Genomic DNA, 17,663 nt, shown 5'->3' on the forward strand with positions numbered 1-17,663 from the left:
TCTAACAAAAATTCGGTAGTTACGCTTGTATAAAACAATAAAATGTTGATTTTTTATCATACCTAGAGTATTACGTTGTATTGTAATATATTTAATGGTCAACCTTCAGTTGTGATGTGTGATAATTATTTTCCAATTAAGCAAACAATCTTTTTTTTATATAAATATACAAGAAGGTATGTACACGCTCATAAGTAATAAGTGATATAGAATATAAGCTATAGGTACTATAGTTGTAATTTTGATTGGTTTTCATGTACATTTAGAATAGAATACCTATTTACCGTACTTACAATTATTTGTATTCAAAATCAAACAATATTTCTAACAGTCACTAATATATGTACATATACAATTAATATGGATGTATTGTATATAATATAACTTCAGAATTATCTCATTAATACGATATTTATTCTCGATATAGTTTATATTCAGCTATCAACAAATTACCTAGATTATATCATATTAACACACCGTCCTTCGACGTTAGCCATTTCATTACTGACACATGGAAACAATATAAAAAAGAGCCAAACAGGTCTTTTTCATGCGAAGCTAAGCTGGAGCTCTATATAGTGTTTATTATCTAAGATAATATACGATTTATCAATTATCGATCTTAGATTATCATAATCGATGGAATCGATCAATCAGAAACATAAATCGTAAATTAGTCTTAACTATTGGGACCTGTTTTCAATAGTAGGTACATACCTATGTCTCTTAATGAAAGAAAAATTATAATAAAATTGGGATCAGTATTGTTCATTGTATCCATTGCACTTCCACTAATAATAGGTTACAACATTCATATTGTATCTGCCATTTTTGCCAAAAATATTAAACATTTCTGTTATGAAGTATGTGTTGTGTATAATTTTAAAGGTGTCCTTTAAAAGAGGTTTTATTGTACAATGTAAGGATTTTTAATATCTATATTTCTCATAGTAATTTATTATTTATAATATATATTGAATACAATTTTTGACGTGCCTAAGTTTATAATATAATTTAACAAAAAATGTAAAAAGTTTGTAACCTAACAATATTTTTTCGAAAACTTTATTTTCTGGTTTATTATCTACAGAGAGTACTAAAATCTTAGCCGTGGAGTAATGAAGTGTCACTTAGTGACTTTAATAAATCACACTACATTATAATATGAAATAATATGAAAATATATTTGATTTTTGATACGTATGTCCTATATATAATCTCCAGTATCCATATTGTCTAGTGTGAAAATAAAATGAATACAAATCTGCCGTTTATTTATGTTTTAAAATGACGCGATTTCCAGACAACGAATCCATCTTCTTCAATCTTTCATTTATAAGCAAATATAGCTTCACATTTTTTATACCATAGTAAAAAAAGTGAGTGTATCAGAACGATATCCGTTTGTTTACCCGCGTGAAAGATAATGTAGTAAAGCGTTTTGCAATATGAACAACGGAAATGGGAAAAACCAGCGAAATTGCATATTTTTGTCATGAACAGAAAACGGAAGCGCTCAGAGTTTTTTGGAGGAAAGTGATAACAGACCCAATTAAACTGACGTTCGTAATACGAGTAAATTTCAACATGGGAAATGTGGTGATTTTCGTTTTTTCATATGTTAAAAATGTTAGAAGTCTTACCAAATGAATATCATTCGTAATGAACACCCCTAAAAAAAGGTAATATTATGTTAAATTGTATTGTACCTACAAAAAATGTTTTTATGTCATATTTTGATATCTAAATATGTATACGTTTGTATAGATTTTTATTGTAAAATATCAAAAAACAATGTTTAACATGGTTGCATACGGGAAAATTATCCAACATTTACTTGGGTAGAGTACTAGATAAATTTTGCAAAATATTAAGTGATAGTTCCGGTGAATTATTCTTTAACATTATTATATACGCAACATAGTCACCTAAAGTCTTTATTCCTGGATTATATAAGGACATGCAATAAGAAAATATTTACATACAATATGGTTTTTAATCATTTTACTATGTTTTTCTTCTTGGAATCAAGTGTTTTAATTTGGTAATGAATAATAAATACAAATAAAAACAGATGAAGAATTAAGAACAAAATCAGCTAAATTATTACGTTCAGCTTTATCGAACCCTTATAGGGTGAATTATTTATTCCAATGTTTCATCATTTAGATAACATTATTTTATTTTATCTATTTGGTAGTGTGTATGTTATATCGTGTAAGAATATGCCATTGTCCTACTTTAAATATTGCCATGTAGATTTAGGATTTAAACATTATAATGATATTGGAATAAATTTATTTAATATATTATGTTTAACGATGAACAGTTTTTTTTTGTCGATAAAGAATAAAAAAATAATGATAATAACATGATCGATTAATTTTAAATTGTTATAAGATTCTAAAAATTAGAAGAACAATATAGGTATTAAACATAACAATATTAGAAAATCATATAAATATCACCTGAATTACATGTAGGTGTTAATTCTCCAAAATGGTGTTTGTTATTAGGTTATTCATCTAAATGAAAACTACATGTTGAAATGATTGTGATGATAAACATTTTAAATTCTTAATTTTATTACAAATTATTTTTTTAAATATTTCAATGAATTTTAAAATGTACAAAACTATACCATATAATTCACAATAAAGTTTTTATAATAGCTCTAAATATTTCTAAATACCAAAATAACAATATTATCATCACGAGCTCATCATAACAGTAATATGTATTCATTTATTTTGTACTTAAGTGGTTTCATCGATCTCATGTCATTATAATGAAATATGAAGTAATTACAGTTATATTCAATTTGAATAATCAGTGATTAAGACTTGAAATAATTGTAATCCGAGGTTATACTCTTATCATAATAATAATATGCATTAGTATAAATTCAATTAATTATAATAAACCCAAGATAACTTTTGCAATTCAATGATTTATCATTGCCTTTAAAAGTATAATAATTATAAAGCTACAATGGTATGCCTAAGTTCCGAGTGAATCAATTAGTGAGTAATTATATTATATTTTCATTCCAATTCTATCAAATTTAAACTGTTTGAATTGAAATTGATTTTCTATTATTTTACAGTTCATAACTATAATTTTTGGTGATAAATTTTGTTTGTTTGAACATAGTAAATTTTTGTTTGCAATTTATAAATGAATGTAATACATGTATCTAGAATATATATATATAAACCACAGTATCTGTCCATAAAAAGCTGGTATAATTTTCAAACGATACTTAAGAGTAAAAACTCAATTGTATCGTTAAATTAATTTTCGTTGATATTCTCACGATACCTCATTTCAAGTGCATGGTTCGAAAATGTACAACGCTCGAAAAAACTACTGATTGTATAAGTTGTTTTGCCAGCCAGGCGGTTAAATCCCCTTTACACTCTCCAGTCTCCACCCACTCCACCACACGGTTATAGGAATCATCCATTACCTTATCAGCAAACGTCGTTTTCTTTGTCATACCCCTCCTATATAGTTTCCAGCAAAAACCACCGCTCTAGAAGTGTCTTGTTGCATAATTAATGACAAAAACCAGCTATACCAGACCTATCCGTTAGATAAGTCAAACAAAAGAAAGTTTACTTTTTAAGTTAATTAGAAATCTTGAAAGTCAAGATGAAAATATAAATGATCAGTTTGGAGGGATAAAAGGAGTAAAAAACATTGTTGGCGACTCAATCTATTTTTCGTATAGATGATTCTTTTTGAAATAGTTTTTTTGGTTTGCTTGATTGTTGGCCATGGTTTTTACAGGCTGCAATGGTTTTAATTTTTAATTTTAAAATTTTAACATAATCAATTTAAATAAGTTATTAATATTTCAATATTACGCTGAATAAAAAAAAAAAAACATGATTTACATTTTTGTACATTTTACTATCCATAAAAAATTTCACACAATTATATTTAATATTATAATTATATTAATTTATATACTTAACATTTAAATTAGTGTGTTAAATGTATTGTTTTAATGTTAGTCTCTATGCTCATAGGCCGTAGGTATATGCGTATACTTTATTCAGTGGTATTTAATTATTTTAGTCAATGAATAATATTATTTTATTTATTATTTCAAATAATAGGTAAGTATTGTGATATTATCTTTCATAATTAAGTTATTTTAATTTTTTTAGGTATTTATATCTTTTTACATTTAAAAACAAATTTATTTATTTATAAACGATTGTTGTAAATTTGTTAGTTATGGCTTGAAGACTAAATACTATAATAAATGAACAAAAGCAAAACAGTAAAAATATTGTTTATTATTTTTTGTTTTTCTGTATTAAATCGAGAAAAATATTAGTTTTATATTTTTATCCTACATTATTATTAATTATTAAATATTTGTGGAGATCATAGTACATTATGGTGGTATAAACATGAAATTCAATCATATAATACGATGAGGTAACAAAAATAATTATTTTTTTTGTTGATAATATTATAAAACGTTGATTTTGTATTTATATAATAATACTTGATTGACGTTTAATTTTAAATTATTTACATATGGCGTTGAGGTTGAGGTGTATAGATAAAAATATGGATTTTATAAGACAACGATTTAATACTTCTGTATAAAATGTTATGTTATTCGATTAGTATATTATTATTGTATCTGATATTATGATATAATATGTAAAGGGTTAGCACTCCCGGAATTTCTTTTGGATGGAAACATTCTCTTTGATTTCTTGCAAAGAGTCACAGAACGAGTTATTTCTTATGTATGAACACAAAAAAATTAATACATATTATATTTGTATTGGTAATTTTTCTTTATAATTCCAGTAGGTATAATTTACAAAGTTTAAATTATATTTAAAATGATTACTGTATCACAATAAAGACATTTTATTGGTATTTCATTGTATATAATTAGTTATTGCATCTATAAATGTTAATCGTGCCAATTTTACATCATTTTAACTGATATTAATTTTTTTTATTAAAATTTAAACAGATATGTAAGTTGATGACTAGTGATATATATTCTATCTAAATCATGTGTCTCGGGTTTTACGTATTTAATTTGTATGGAAGATAGTAGCTACATTTTTGTTTCAAAATATAACTACAACTGTCATTCTGTGGACTTTAAGTAATATCTTAAGCATAAATTGTATTATTTAAAAAATATTACCATATAATAGCCAATAACTACAACTCACTAGTTTATTACAAAATTTCAAAAACTATAAATCGAAGGAACTCAAAAATTGGAACAGTGATTCCTCTAATAATCTTGAGTGCAAAAAAAAAATGTTTTCCAAACTTTGCATTTTGAAGAAATGATCAAACAAGGATCTTAAGCTTCACGATGGAAATTAAACTTTTTAAACTTTTAAAATGGATGTCATTGGTTGAAGATTATAATAGCAACAGTATAAATTATTTGCATTATTTTTTTTAAGGTATGTAGATGAATGAAATATTGTAAAAAGCATGTTTCAAAAAAAGTAAGTATATTCTATAACCAAATGCATGTGATATGTTGGTAATATACTCAGAAGAATCTCAATTGAATTTGACTAAAATAATATCAAGAATTCTTTTTAGAGATGTACAAAATGTTAAGACAGTAATAGTAATTTAAACTACATTAAAAATATACCAAGTAAGTGTTAAACCCAACCTACGACTTTGCTACACTCACATCCATTTTTCCATTAACTGAAGTACACTGAAATTAAGATACTCTAAAACCAAAGTACACATATACAGCGTATAGGATTCAGCACAAAAAAAAAAAATACTTGTGAATCACGGTCGATCCCGAGATTTTCAGTTAATAATTATGTATTATTATGTCATCAGTTATGAATTAATATAATTTAAATATGCCATAAATTAGTATTGTTATTATGATTATAATATTAATGACAATTGACTATGGTAAATTATGTTATATTCCCCGGAAATTTCACACATATTTACGTGTCCGGAAATCATAAAATCCTATAACCTAAATAATATCATAATTTACAGACTGAACGAGTTTAAATTTGATGAAATGTATGAATAATTATAATCGATTAAAGGCATACCTTGCTGACATTTTAATAGTCATTATTATTATTTAGACGTTTTATCATTATTTGGGTTAATAATATAGATTGTTTGACCAACACTGACCACAACTTACACGACGTCATCTTGTTGTCGATTTGCGACATCAGTCAGGGAGTGAGTGAGCGTGTAATGTTAGGCGGAGAGTTAACGACCGTATGACGTCGTTTATCATAATATAAGCATGGGTCTCAATGAATTTTTCATCAGAATCCTCACCACCTCGCCATCCATTCGTCTTCCATTTAAAACCACCCTTCGTCCTTTCTCTGAATTTCTAACCCAGTCTCCTTCTCTGATCCACTCACCCCCCTCCGCTAACATTCTCTCTCTCTCTCTCTGTCTATTTCTCTCTCTCTCTTTCTCACTCGCTCGCGTGTGTCCAAACGTCCGTTAAATTCTGTCCATGTGGTTTTTCGGGATTTTAATAGATTGGTAGCGGTGTCGACGACGAAGACGGTCTCAGAGGAGGTCGCCGCAAAAGGGCGTTATAGTTTGTCTTGTGTATTATACTGTAAATTATATATTACGATGTGTTATTTTTTTCCGATAGTCGTTGGGCTGTGACGCGATCGTCTCAGTTGATTAATAGGACTTTTGGCTTTTATTTATCGACGTCCAAACGACGGCCAACGAGGAAACTGCAAAAGAAAAATTATTATGATGCTATTTTATAAAAACCATCGGACGATTACCAACGCCACTACAGCCGTGTTTTTAAATTTATAAACACAGGTATGTTCACAAACATTTTTTTTTCTTACGAAGTGCAATGCAGCTCTTATGTGATAAGCTTTTAAAAAGTAAAACATGATTCAAGAAATTGACATAATTTTCATTAAAACATCAAAGATAATTAGGTGAATTGTTTGTTTTTATATTTCTTCTATATTATATAATCATAATAATATATTTTTTAATAAATTGAAATAATATTAAAATACGTATAGATTTATTGGCACATTTAATGAAAAAAATAAAAATAATGTGCATAAAATATTGACGCACCTACCAAAATATATTCTAGGTAATATATATTGTTTTGTTAATAAAAGGTTTACGGTTAATAACTACATACATTGAGAATGGCTGATCCAATTTACAATATATTTTTTAAATTTTTGTAAAAATTCGAATGAGGTTTTTAATAATACTAAAAAAAAAAATTAAAACATTTCTCCAAAAAATCTAATACGCAAAATAAATATCGAAATGCTTTTTGTCATTGGGATTTTTATATATGTATAAACGGCTGATTAAATTATAATAAAATTGATTCAAAATAGTAATTTAAACTTATAACTTTAATATTTGGACATTTGATATCTAGATATTTTTAACCAACGTTAGCCCATCTGAAGTTACTAGATTCGAAAACTACTAAACAGTTTTCTATGAAAAGTTTTACCAATAAATTCTCTCAGACTTTGAGGGTATTTATATAGTTGAATTCATCGACCTCTATAGGTAGGTAAAGGTAGCTCACAAGTGTTTTTTTTCAGCTTACAAGAAAATAATATTTTTTCATACGTTTTTTTTTTCAAATATATTCGTAGGAAAAAATCTTTATAACGGGTCACATCGGACTCGTAAATTATGTAAAAAATGGTTGTTATATTTGAGTTATAATAAACCAAAACGTCGTGATTTCTTGAAAAATGTGTAACTACTATTGTACTATATACGCTACTATAACCCTAGACAAAAATTCTTACTCCAAGATAAAAAATTTAATTATAGTGTAATACTACAGAAAAATTTCGATACTACAACAAACACTGATCTTAGATATTCTTGGAATTTCAATTTAATTTTGAATTACGTGTAAAATACTCTAATAAATTCGTTTCATCGAAATTCGATATCAACTGTTTGACAATTGCATCTATCGTGCGTAAGAATAGTATATTTCTACCGTGGCTAGTATTATTGATTGTATTTCTTTAAAATAAATTTGTTTCATGTGACATATTTTTCAATATAAAAGTGTATTTTTTACACAATATTTTTCGCATAAATTGAATTTATAGCTGTCGAGACGGATATTGGATCTGATTGACATGGAGTAATCTTGTTTTTAGTTTTCAAATTTAAACAAATATTATTATACAATTGACGGTAACCTCTAGTACATTCGTATTTAAGCTATTATATGTGAATAGATTATGCCATTTAATTGAACAAATGCTGCGCACTGTGACAATATATCGACCACCAAATTTATCTTGAATCCGAGAGAGACGTCGATAAACATACACTAAGTTAATACGATTTACAAGGTTAGAATTGAATACATGTTGCCGATGTTATGTATGGTCGCGTAGACAAAAGGCGATGGTACTTATTGAAAGTTCGGAGAGCCGTAGGGAACGGAATCGAATAAAAGGTTCATGTAATCAGACAATTTTAGATTTATGTTTTCCGTACTGCCCAGAGTGTGAGTGGTACCTATATAGACTCAATTGGAAGAAAAAGAAGAAAAAATACGCTTAGAGATTTATTCCTGTTAACCCTGTGTGTCTAGGCACTGTATATCTATGAATGTTTTATATAATTAAATCAACACTTTCTTCACGTAGCTGGTAAAACAACACTAAAAATATGGTAAGTTTAAAATGTTTAGAATAAATAAATTTAAATAACAACAAAGTATCACACGCCACAGAATAATTTAAAAAAATTGTTCAAAACCAAACAATGATAGAGAATATTATAAAACATTAAATTTTGCATGGTAGATCACTTTATAGAGAATAACATACAATTATTAATGAATATGAATACTGGCCAACTCATTTTATAGCTATATTTTTAAATAATAAATTTCTATTAAACATCAAACTTATGTAATAAATTTAAAATATTTAATTTGACTTTCATAATATTTTTCATCCAAGTAACCTGTTTTTTTAGTATAATATAATATTAATCATTATCTAATAGTATATAATATTAATAAAAACTATTAATTTAAATTTAAATTTGAAATTTTAATAGTTACCTATAAGTCTTAAGGGGATTCCACACAAACACTTTTTAGAGTAAAATAGACCTATACGCGTTCCAACGTACTAACTTGAGTTTTACTCCTATAATAATTTTGAAAACATATTTGAATTTATTATGAAGTATATTTTGAATCCTTCGAATCAGAATAGTAAAAAAAAAAATTTAAAACTATTTATCTCCATTATAGTTTTTAAGAATACAAGTTTTTTTTTCTAAATTTCAAGTGAGGTTTTTTCTTTTTAAGAATAATAAATTAAAAATGTGGCTCAAAGGATTCAAAGTTGATTGAACAACAAAACAAAATTTGTTTTCAAAATTATTATCGGAGTAAAACTCAAGTCGATATGTTGGAATTCGTTTAGGTCTATATTTTGCGTATATTTAAAATTACAACTAGGCAGCTTCGAATTTCAATTTATTTATATATTTTATAACTTTAAAGAAAAAGTATAAATATATTTATTTATACTTCAAATACTGGTAAAACACTATACTTCATGTAATATATAATACATTTTACGACCATTGAGTAATCGTTTTACAAATTTATATACATAATAGTACAGCCTACTTTTAAATCTTAAATTGTTTACCTACCTACTAGTTGTTTAAATATTTACTAAAATATTATACGCTGGTTTGAAGTTATGTTGCTTGTATAATGTATGTATTATAATATTTTTGCCATTAATAAATTTTTGTTTTGAAACTTTTAATATTATTTTTCTACGACATAAAATAAATAAATAATGATTTGATAAAAATGCATGAAACTGTATAAAAGTCAGGAAATATATTTTGTAAGTTAATGGAAATTGCATTACTTTACTAAAAAAAAAAAACAAATAGTACGCCTTTTAGTGCTTTTCAGAACGCTAAGTACCAATGTAGTGACTTCGACATTGTAAATGTGTCATTTCGTAATTTTATCTTATTACTTTAAATTAGAGATTCTCTACAACGTCGTGTAAGTATATTTCCGTGTATGATATTTGTCTTCTTAGTGAACATCAACAATATTGTTTAAACTGGATCAAACAAAAGTTACAAAGTACCTCTAAGATCTCTACTCTGAAGTACAATATACAATTAATCATAGTCACCAGTAACGATGTATTATTAGTTGTTGGTCAAGCATCACTGTCATGAGTGTCAACGAATTTAGTTGAGAAAATGGGTACTGTGGGTTATTTTAAGAATTGTGTCACTACATTATTATTTTATTTTTACACGACCTGTTGGAGCGTAGTATGTATTTCAGTGTGAAACAAAAATGTAAATAACTATAAAAATAAAAAATTGCATACAAAATCAATAGAAAAGAGGTGTTTTACATTATCAAAATGTTATTACAAAAATGTCATCGAAAATTGTATGATGTCACGACATGAACTCGTATCCAAGAGTAAAATATGGTTTCTGGGTAACCAATAATCATATATATATATACATAATTATATACAGATAGAAAAGAGTAAATGTTGAGCTGTATTCAATTCATCTTCTTCAACAACTTATGGCAATAGGATAGGTAAGTCGACTGCAGCAGCACTGATGGTAACACCAGCTCAAGACGCCAAGGACCTCCATGTTCTACACATAAAAGTGTGAAAATCCACTTGTCGTTGATCGCAGCTCTATGATAAACTGATCCACTCTTCATTGAACTTTATAAAGCCCCGTGTTGTAAAGGATAAACTGTTTATCGAATCCGTTCACAATATTCACGCTAATAGATTAGAGTCAGTTTTAACCATGAATCGACGGTAATGTCAGGCAGTGATACAGTAGGATGCATAGTATCTCGATGACATAAATAAACTCATTGATGGCAACTAAAGCATTTGTAAAGCTAAGAAATTTAAAGTAACTAAGGATAGTGTGTTCACTCACGGTTCATTCCATACATGGTGTTTCTGACTATATATCTGTGACAAAGTGAACTATACTTACGCTACAGTAACTACCAAAATAACTAAGATTAAGTTCCTACAATAGAGAATTTTTCTGTTAATATCAGTTTGCAGAATGATGGTGTTAGTTTTCACCTACCTTTTAATATAAAAATAAAGGTTTTTGTAAAAAATGTATGGTTACTATTATTTATAAAATAAATATATCAAATTTTAATAGGTATTTAAAATGTATAGCTAAAACACAAGACCAAATAAAAAAAAAAGTTTAGCATCATCAAATCCTGCAAACCTCTATTAAATTGCTAGAGTATTCAAAATAATTACGAGTAAAGAGAAATTGATTTTATTATTTGATAGTATAGATGACTTTGGGATATCAAATAATCGAGTTTGGCTTGTTTGATCACGAGAAAGAGTTTATATTTAATGTCTTAATATGACCATTGCATTTGTAATGGAACATTTAAACTAGCTCCTCTTATGATTACACAAATGTACACTATTGATAAATGTTTATACAAAATATTTTTTAAGCAGTTTTTGTTAGAACCATAATCGCAATTAATTTTATTATAATTGTCGGTTGTATTTATTTCACATAATTTTCCATTCGCTTTAATTGTATTCGCAATTTTGATGTAGAGCCACATAATATATTTATCCAATGTGTTTTATACTCATATATCTTATTGTAATAATTGTAAAATATCATGGTACTTTAATCCAATATAGCAATCTGAATACTTTCTGACTATTTCTATGAATCAGTGGCGTACCTGTGAAACATTTTTTTTTTTTTTTTGGGGGGGGGGGGCATAAATAAATTGCACAATTTTTTATGGTTATAAGTATAACTTATAAATTATACTATAATCTGAAACAAAATATGAATCATAATAATATACAAAATAAGTAATGATAACGTCCTCATGTCGATCACTTGTTATCAATGATAAGTGATAACCACATTATGAAATAGTGACTATATATCATTACTCCTAATCCAAATTTAGTCGAATATTGAAATTTTATACATAGATAATATACTATCATTATTTTATAATACATTGATAAGTGATATCAAAAACTTTTGCAACAAATGCCCCTGTTGCCCCCCCCCCCCCATAGGTACGCCACTGCTATGAATTGGTTCCACTAATAGTGTAATTTCTATGATGATGAGTCCAATTTTCACTCATTCGTAGCTGTAAAACTGTAAAACATTAAAATTTTTCCTTAAAATCTGATTGCATAATATTATTACTGTAATTTTGTATGATGTCTTTCTTCTCGGAATGATATTTTCTACAGAATATAAATTGTAGTGAATGTTATTTTGATTATTATACTTACAAGTGCTATAAAAACACAGAAGTCATACGAAATTTATCACGAAAATATATTATTCTCGTGATCACACTTTCCACTGCTACTGGACAAGCAATCATGTTTTACAAACGCCCAATTGGTCGAGTGGCAGTGGTAACAAGCACGTCAAGTTATTTCACTAATTCTCCTTTTATCTGGGCTAGAGTTTCAACAATCTCTTTATTGACATTGTTTTGGAGGCAATCGGGAAATGAGGGAAGGAAGAAACAATAAGCTTTCGGCAAACATTCAGATTGTGTTTGTATGACAACTTTAATACCCCCTGACCAGACCCGTTGCAATGTATTCGATATCGAGTAACATTATGTACGTACTGACAAACCCCTCCTCTCTTCCACCCTCTACTTCACTAACGTATATTTATGTCTATATATATGATTGACCTGTAAACATTAATTCGGCAATAATGGGATCGAGAGGATGAGAAACTGCTTGGCTGTCCGAACGGTCGTCCGCTCTGACTGGTCCAACCGAGGCGAATTTATACGCGTGCTTATATGTAGTATACATATTATAAACGTATATATGTAAGGGACGTTGTCCCCATTTATTTCAGACACAACTAACAGACTATATAGTCAGCCGCCGCCGACTATTGTTAGGGGTGACAAGCGTGACTAGAGTGACTAAAGCAGCTACAATGCTCTCTCCAAAAATGCCAATTCAATATTCTCCTAGCGGCCATTTTAATATTCACAAGTGTGATGTCTTGGTCAAAATGCTCGACGTCCGCTATTAAATACCATGTGAAGAAGTAATTTTTCTACTGTTTCTAAAGGCGTCAGTTACGACATGTGACGTTTAAATTACACATCACTTGCGCCGACATCTGGTTTCAAAAAATGAGGTTCCAACTTTCAACTCACTCATTAAAGGTAAATACAAAAATAAAACAATTCAAATCAAATGGAATTTGTTACAGAAGCAGACTTACTGCATTTTAACTTCCAGTATTAAATAACTTATTCGATAAATGTTCGTCAGACGAACGTTATTAAAATATATCGATAGTAATTTGAATTTCATACACTTAGGTTCTCACTCAAAATTAGTAATCTTGATAATTGATCATTAGTATTATATTTTTAAGATTCTTATCATAAAAAAAGAATAAAAAAGTGTCTAAGCTAATATCTCAAGTTGATATTTAAAAATAAATATATCGAATTATTGTTTATCTATAATTCATTACTACTCAACATATTCAACGTTTATGTTAAAATACCCAATCGCGTTTATCAAAAAACTCTTATACCGGTCGATCGATTTAATATCGTTAACAATGAAAATTTTTAATATAATAAAAAGCATCATATACATGAAATTGTATTGGAATACCGGGAGAAATGTAAAATTTGGCCGTTATCGTAAACAATAATAATAAGTGTTTTTACTTTCGTTGCGTTTCTATTGCGGCCGTTTGCAAAAAATGTTAAGTCAAGAGAAAATGCCAACAGCAAAAGTAAAAAAAAAAAATTTAAAAAAAAAATCCTTGTATATATTTTTCAGTCACGCGACTACATGTCATTATATCGAGTGGCTTTCGACGAGTCAAATATGTTCATATAAAACAAAAAAAAAAAACGCAGAAAGGATTAAAATGATAATTTACACTATGTAGTATATTAATAGTATACCGTATTCTCGCGTGATAAGTACATTACATTGTTTTATTATACAAATATGACGTTATTTTACAGTGCGATTCACCAAGTGTGCTCGACCACTTTTTTTTTCAATAATACAGCAATTCAAACTTTGATTTTGGAATTTTTAAATATACTTAAAAACCATATTTTTAAATTCTTGAGATTTAAAACTAGTTAAAGAGTTCATACGAACTTTTTATTTTTAAATTACAACTCATTTTTTCTATACTAATAATGTTCAGAATAAGTTATAAAATTGATATTATAATGAGTAGTTTATAATTTATCATCCCTAACCTAGAAATAATAGGTCCATGATAATAAATTAAGGACTATGGACGTAATATATTGTGTCATTATTATTCTTAACACAAACAATTTAATTATAAAGAAATAAAACTCGTTGGAATTTAGAATAAGATAGGTACACAAAATGCTCAAAATAAAAAATGAAAAGTAAAAAAATAGAATTTTATAATAATACGGCTGTAAAGTATATTTAAAAATTCCGGATTATAATTTGAACGAACTAACTATTATTAAATTTAAAAATGGGAGTGAGTGTAAAATCATCTGTGTATTATTATCATCGCGTCGTCCATATTGTGCGTATGTGTACAGTGTACACCTACTGAAAACGATCGTTTTTGGATACTCGATATGGGCAGAGTTGAACAGTATTACAATAATAGATTCGTAAATACTCTCGAAGGGTGTGAATATCAAAAAGTAAAGAACGCACTTTGACTTCGTTCGGTTAAACAAAAAATAAATATTTATATAAAAATCTTTCGTCCCGTTATCGCCCGCTAAGTTTTTAGGCTATCTTTCGGTGAACACTTTGTAGCCGGTAAAGGGACGGTGGTGCTGTTCGTGTCGTACACATCATATTTTCATGGGTTTACTCTATAACTGATTTACATGATTCTCTTATGCTTGTTCGGGAATATATTCATAAAGGGCTTTCGTGGCGTGTAAAGGCGTGACTCGAACGCATACTAACATATGCCGTACACGGTACACCTAACCGTACACCCACTCGTATATATTATGTATAATGTATATTATATATGATGATAATAATAATATGATATACATGAGTAGAAGCGGATCGTTGCGAAATATACCAACACAGATCTTTTAAAATTGTGACGGGAATTCGGAGTATAATGTAGCAAAGGATCTGAGTGCTATTTTTTGTATTATTATTATTATTTATCTAACAGTGCATTTTTTTTTTCATGTCATCCCAACTGCCATGGTGTGGAATCGTAAAATGATAATAATGAAAAAAAAAAGAAACCTATTAAAAATAAACGAAGGACAGAGTGTTATCATCGGTCTCGTCAAAGACAAAATTACTGTAGATTTATTCATGGACATCGGTCAATGGACTCTGAGACGATTTTCTCAGTGTCACGTGGTGATCGATAACGTCCAATGTGTCAAATTTTAGTTCACTTTGCCGAAGATGACTAAAGTCGTTAATATTAAAACGGCGGTAAATGAAATAATATTATTCATAATATGTTACTGTACAATAATATATAATGATTATCACATACTGCAAGTCGAAATATATGAAACATATATCAACAAAATCCAGCTCTACTGACGACTGAATAAGTCATGACTTCTACTGTTAAGAAGAAAAAAAAATTTTAATATTATATCTCTGTAATTATTATCACTGTTTATCGAAATCTTTTTCTAATTAGTTTTATCATTTTTGTACGAACCGAGATATTTTTTGGATCGTTTGCAGAATTTTGAAGTGACCGAATTGAATAGAGTGTTTGTATTAGAATTCGGCATTTGAATATTTTTTTTTAGGTATATTTCAGGAGACCATAGATTCATAGAGATAGGTCATGTCATCCTCCGGAAACAATACAACGAATTATCATATCACAGCCATGTTTTCAAAATAAATATAGTTTATTATATTTTATTCAATTGTTCGCATCGATAGGTTTATTTTATATGTAGTAATCGATATTATTTATAAACTATAACATTTTCAACATTCATTTATTAATAATAATAGGTATCATGAAATTAAATATTCTGTTTTTATTTGAAAAATGAATTTCACACCTTCAAAATGAACAAGTACATTATTAAACCACAAAATACTTATATATATATATATATATATATATATAGTATATATTTTAAGCGTGTTAAATTCTTTTTACGATAAAATAACGCAAAATAATTGCAACGTGCACCGTCGCCGGTTCAAATCCCAGTGATGGACCTACGGGTGCCCATTCGAATTTCTGCCTAACATTCACGTGTTTCAACCAACAGTTCACTTCCCCACAGTCCCACAGGCTAATCATCCTTGCTATTGATGCATCAACCCCAATAAAAAAAAAAAAAAAAAACATTAAAAAAAGAGTAACCGAATAAATAATTCCAACAACCATAGTACCCAAACATTTAATTTATACGACCAATTTATTACGGTTATTTTATTTATATTTTGTATAGAAACAATGATGGGAGCAAATTAGTTTCAGAATTAATTGCAACAAAATGGAAATATTAAAGAAGTATTTAGTCTATGGTTAGGTTATATATATTTTTTTTTTCTACAGTTCTATAGAAAATATTATCAATGAATACAAACTTTTCTTTGTTGAATAATTTGCCAACCGATTTACGGAAATGTAAGTAAAACATAAAAATAAACAACTACTATACTATAATAAATTTCTGTAAACGCGATTATACAAACTCGACTGTACTCATTCGATTTAGTTTTAAGAAACAAAGCTGAAAATAAAATTTTTAACTAAAGAAAATAAATAAAATAAAAGAGATTAATTAAAATGTGGCCTAATTTATTATAAATGCCTAAGATATAATTTTGGTGCAATCTTGCCTAAAATGTAATTTTGGTGCAGTCTGTATGTATTGTAGTCATCGTCAATCAGTATGCGTGTATACCTCTTAAGGTCCAATTCTTTTTTTTCGTCCCAGTTGTTTATTTTTATTTTTATTATTATCATTTATCCTTACAGTGTAAAGGCTTTATTTCCCACTCAATTTCCGTTCTCTTTTTCTCGGCAGCCCTCTCGCATCCGTCCCCGACGTCGGATTACAAATTGAGAACCGGAATTTGGCCCATGGGGATCGTTAGGACGGCGACGGAACGATTATTACCCGGTCTCGGATCCCCGGCGGTGCAGTAAGACCTGGTCCCGCCCGGTAACTAATGGTTTGTGCAAGGCTACCTCTGGGTGACATAACCCTCCACCGATAATCTCGACTTCGGCTATGGTCACGCTCGCGTAATCCGTTTATTGGAGGAAATATTTTTTAAGCATCTAAAGGTGAAGTGCACAATAACCGAAAAGGGACCGAGAAATCGTGTACCATGGGAGGGTTGATAGTGTTCAGTTCCTCCTAACCCGGGGAGATACCGATGGGGGTTTTTTTTTAATGTTTTTTTACGACCATCATCCGGCGGCCATAAAACAACTACTCTGCGTTATCGTAAAACGTGATGGAAATACCGGTTTGGGCTTTATATTTCAGTACATCGGCATTATTTTCGTGTTTTCCATAACGCATACGT

General features: G+C 28.4%; 1 protein-coding gene across 3 annotated transcripts in view; it reads right to left on the bottom strand.

Moving 5' to 3' along the window:
- The window catches only part of LOC107168580 (nucleolysin TIAR), a 392,636-nt gene that overhangs the window by 307,497 nt on the left and 67,476 nt on the right, over nucleotides 1–17,663 (bottom strand). The gene's annotated exons all lie outside the window — the stretch shown is intronic.

The sequence above is a fragment of the Diuraphis noxia genome, unplaced genomic scaffold (assembly GCF_037042655.1).
Source record: "Diuraphis noxia isolate RWA-SAM2 unplaced genomic scaffold, SU_Dnox_SAM2 contig0002, whole genome shotgun sequence".
Taxonomy (NCBI): domain Eukaryota; kingdom Metazoa; phylum Arthropoda; class Insecta; order Hemiptera; family Aphididae; genus Diuraphis; species Diuraphis noxia.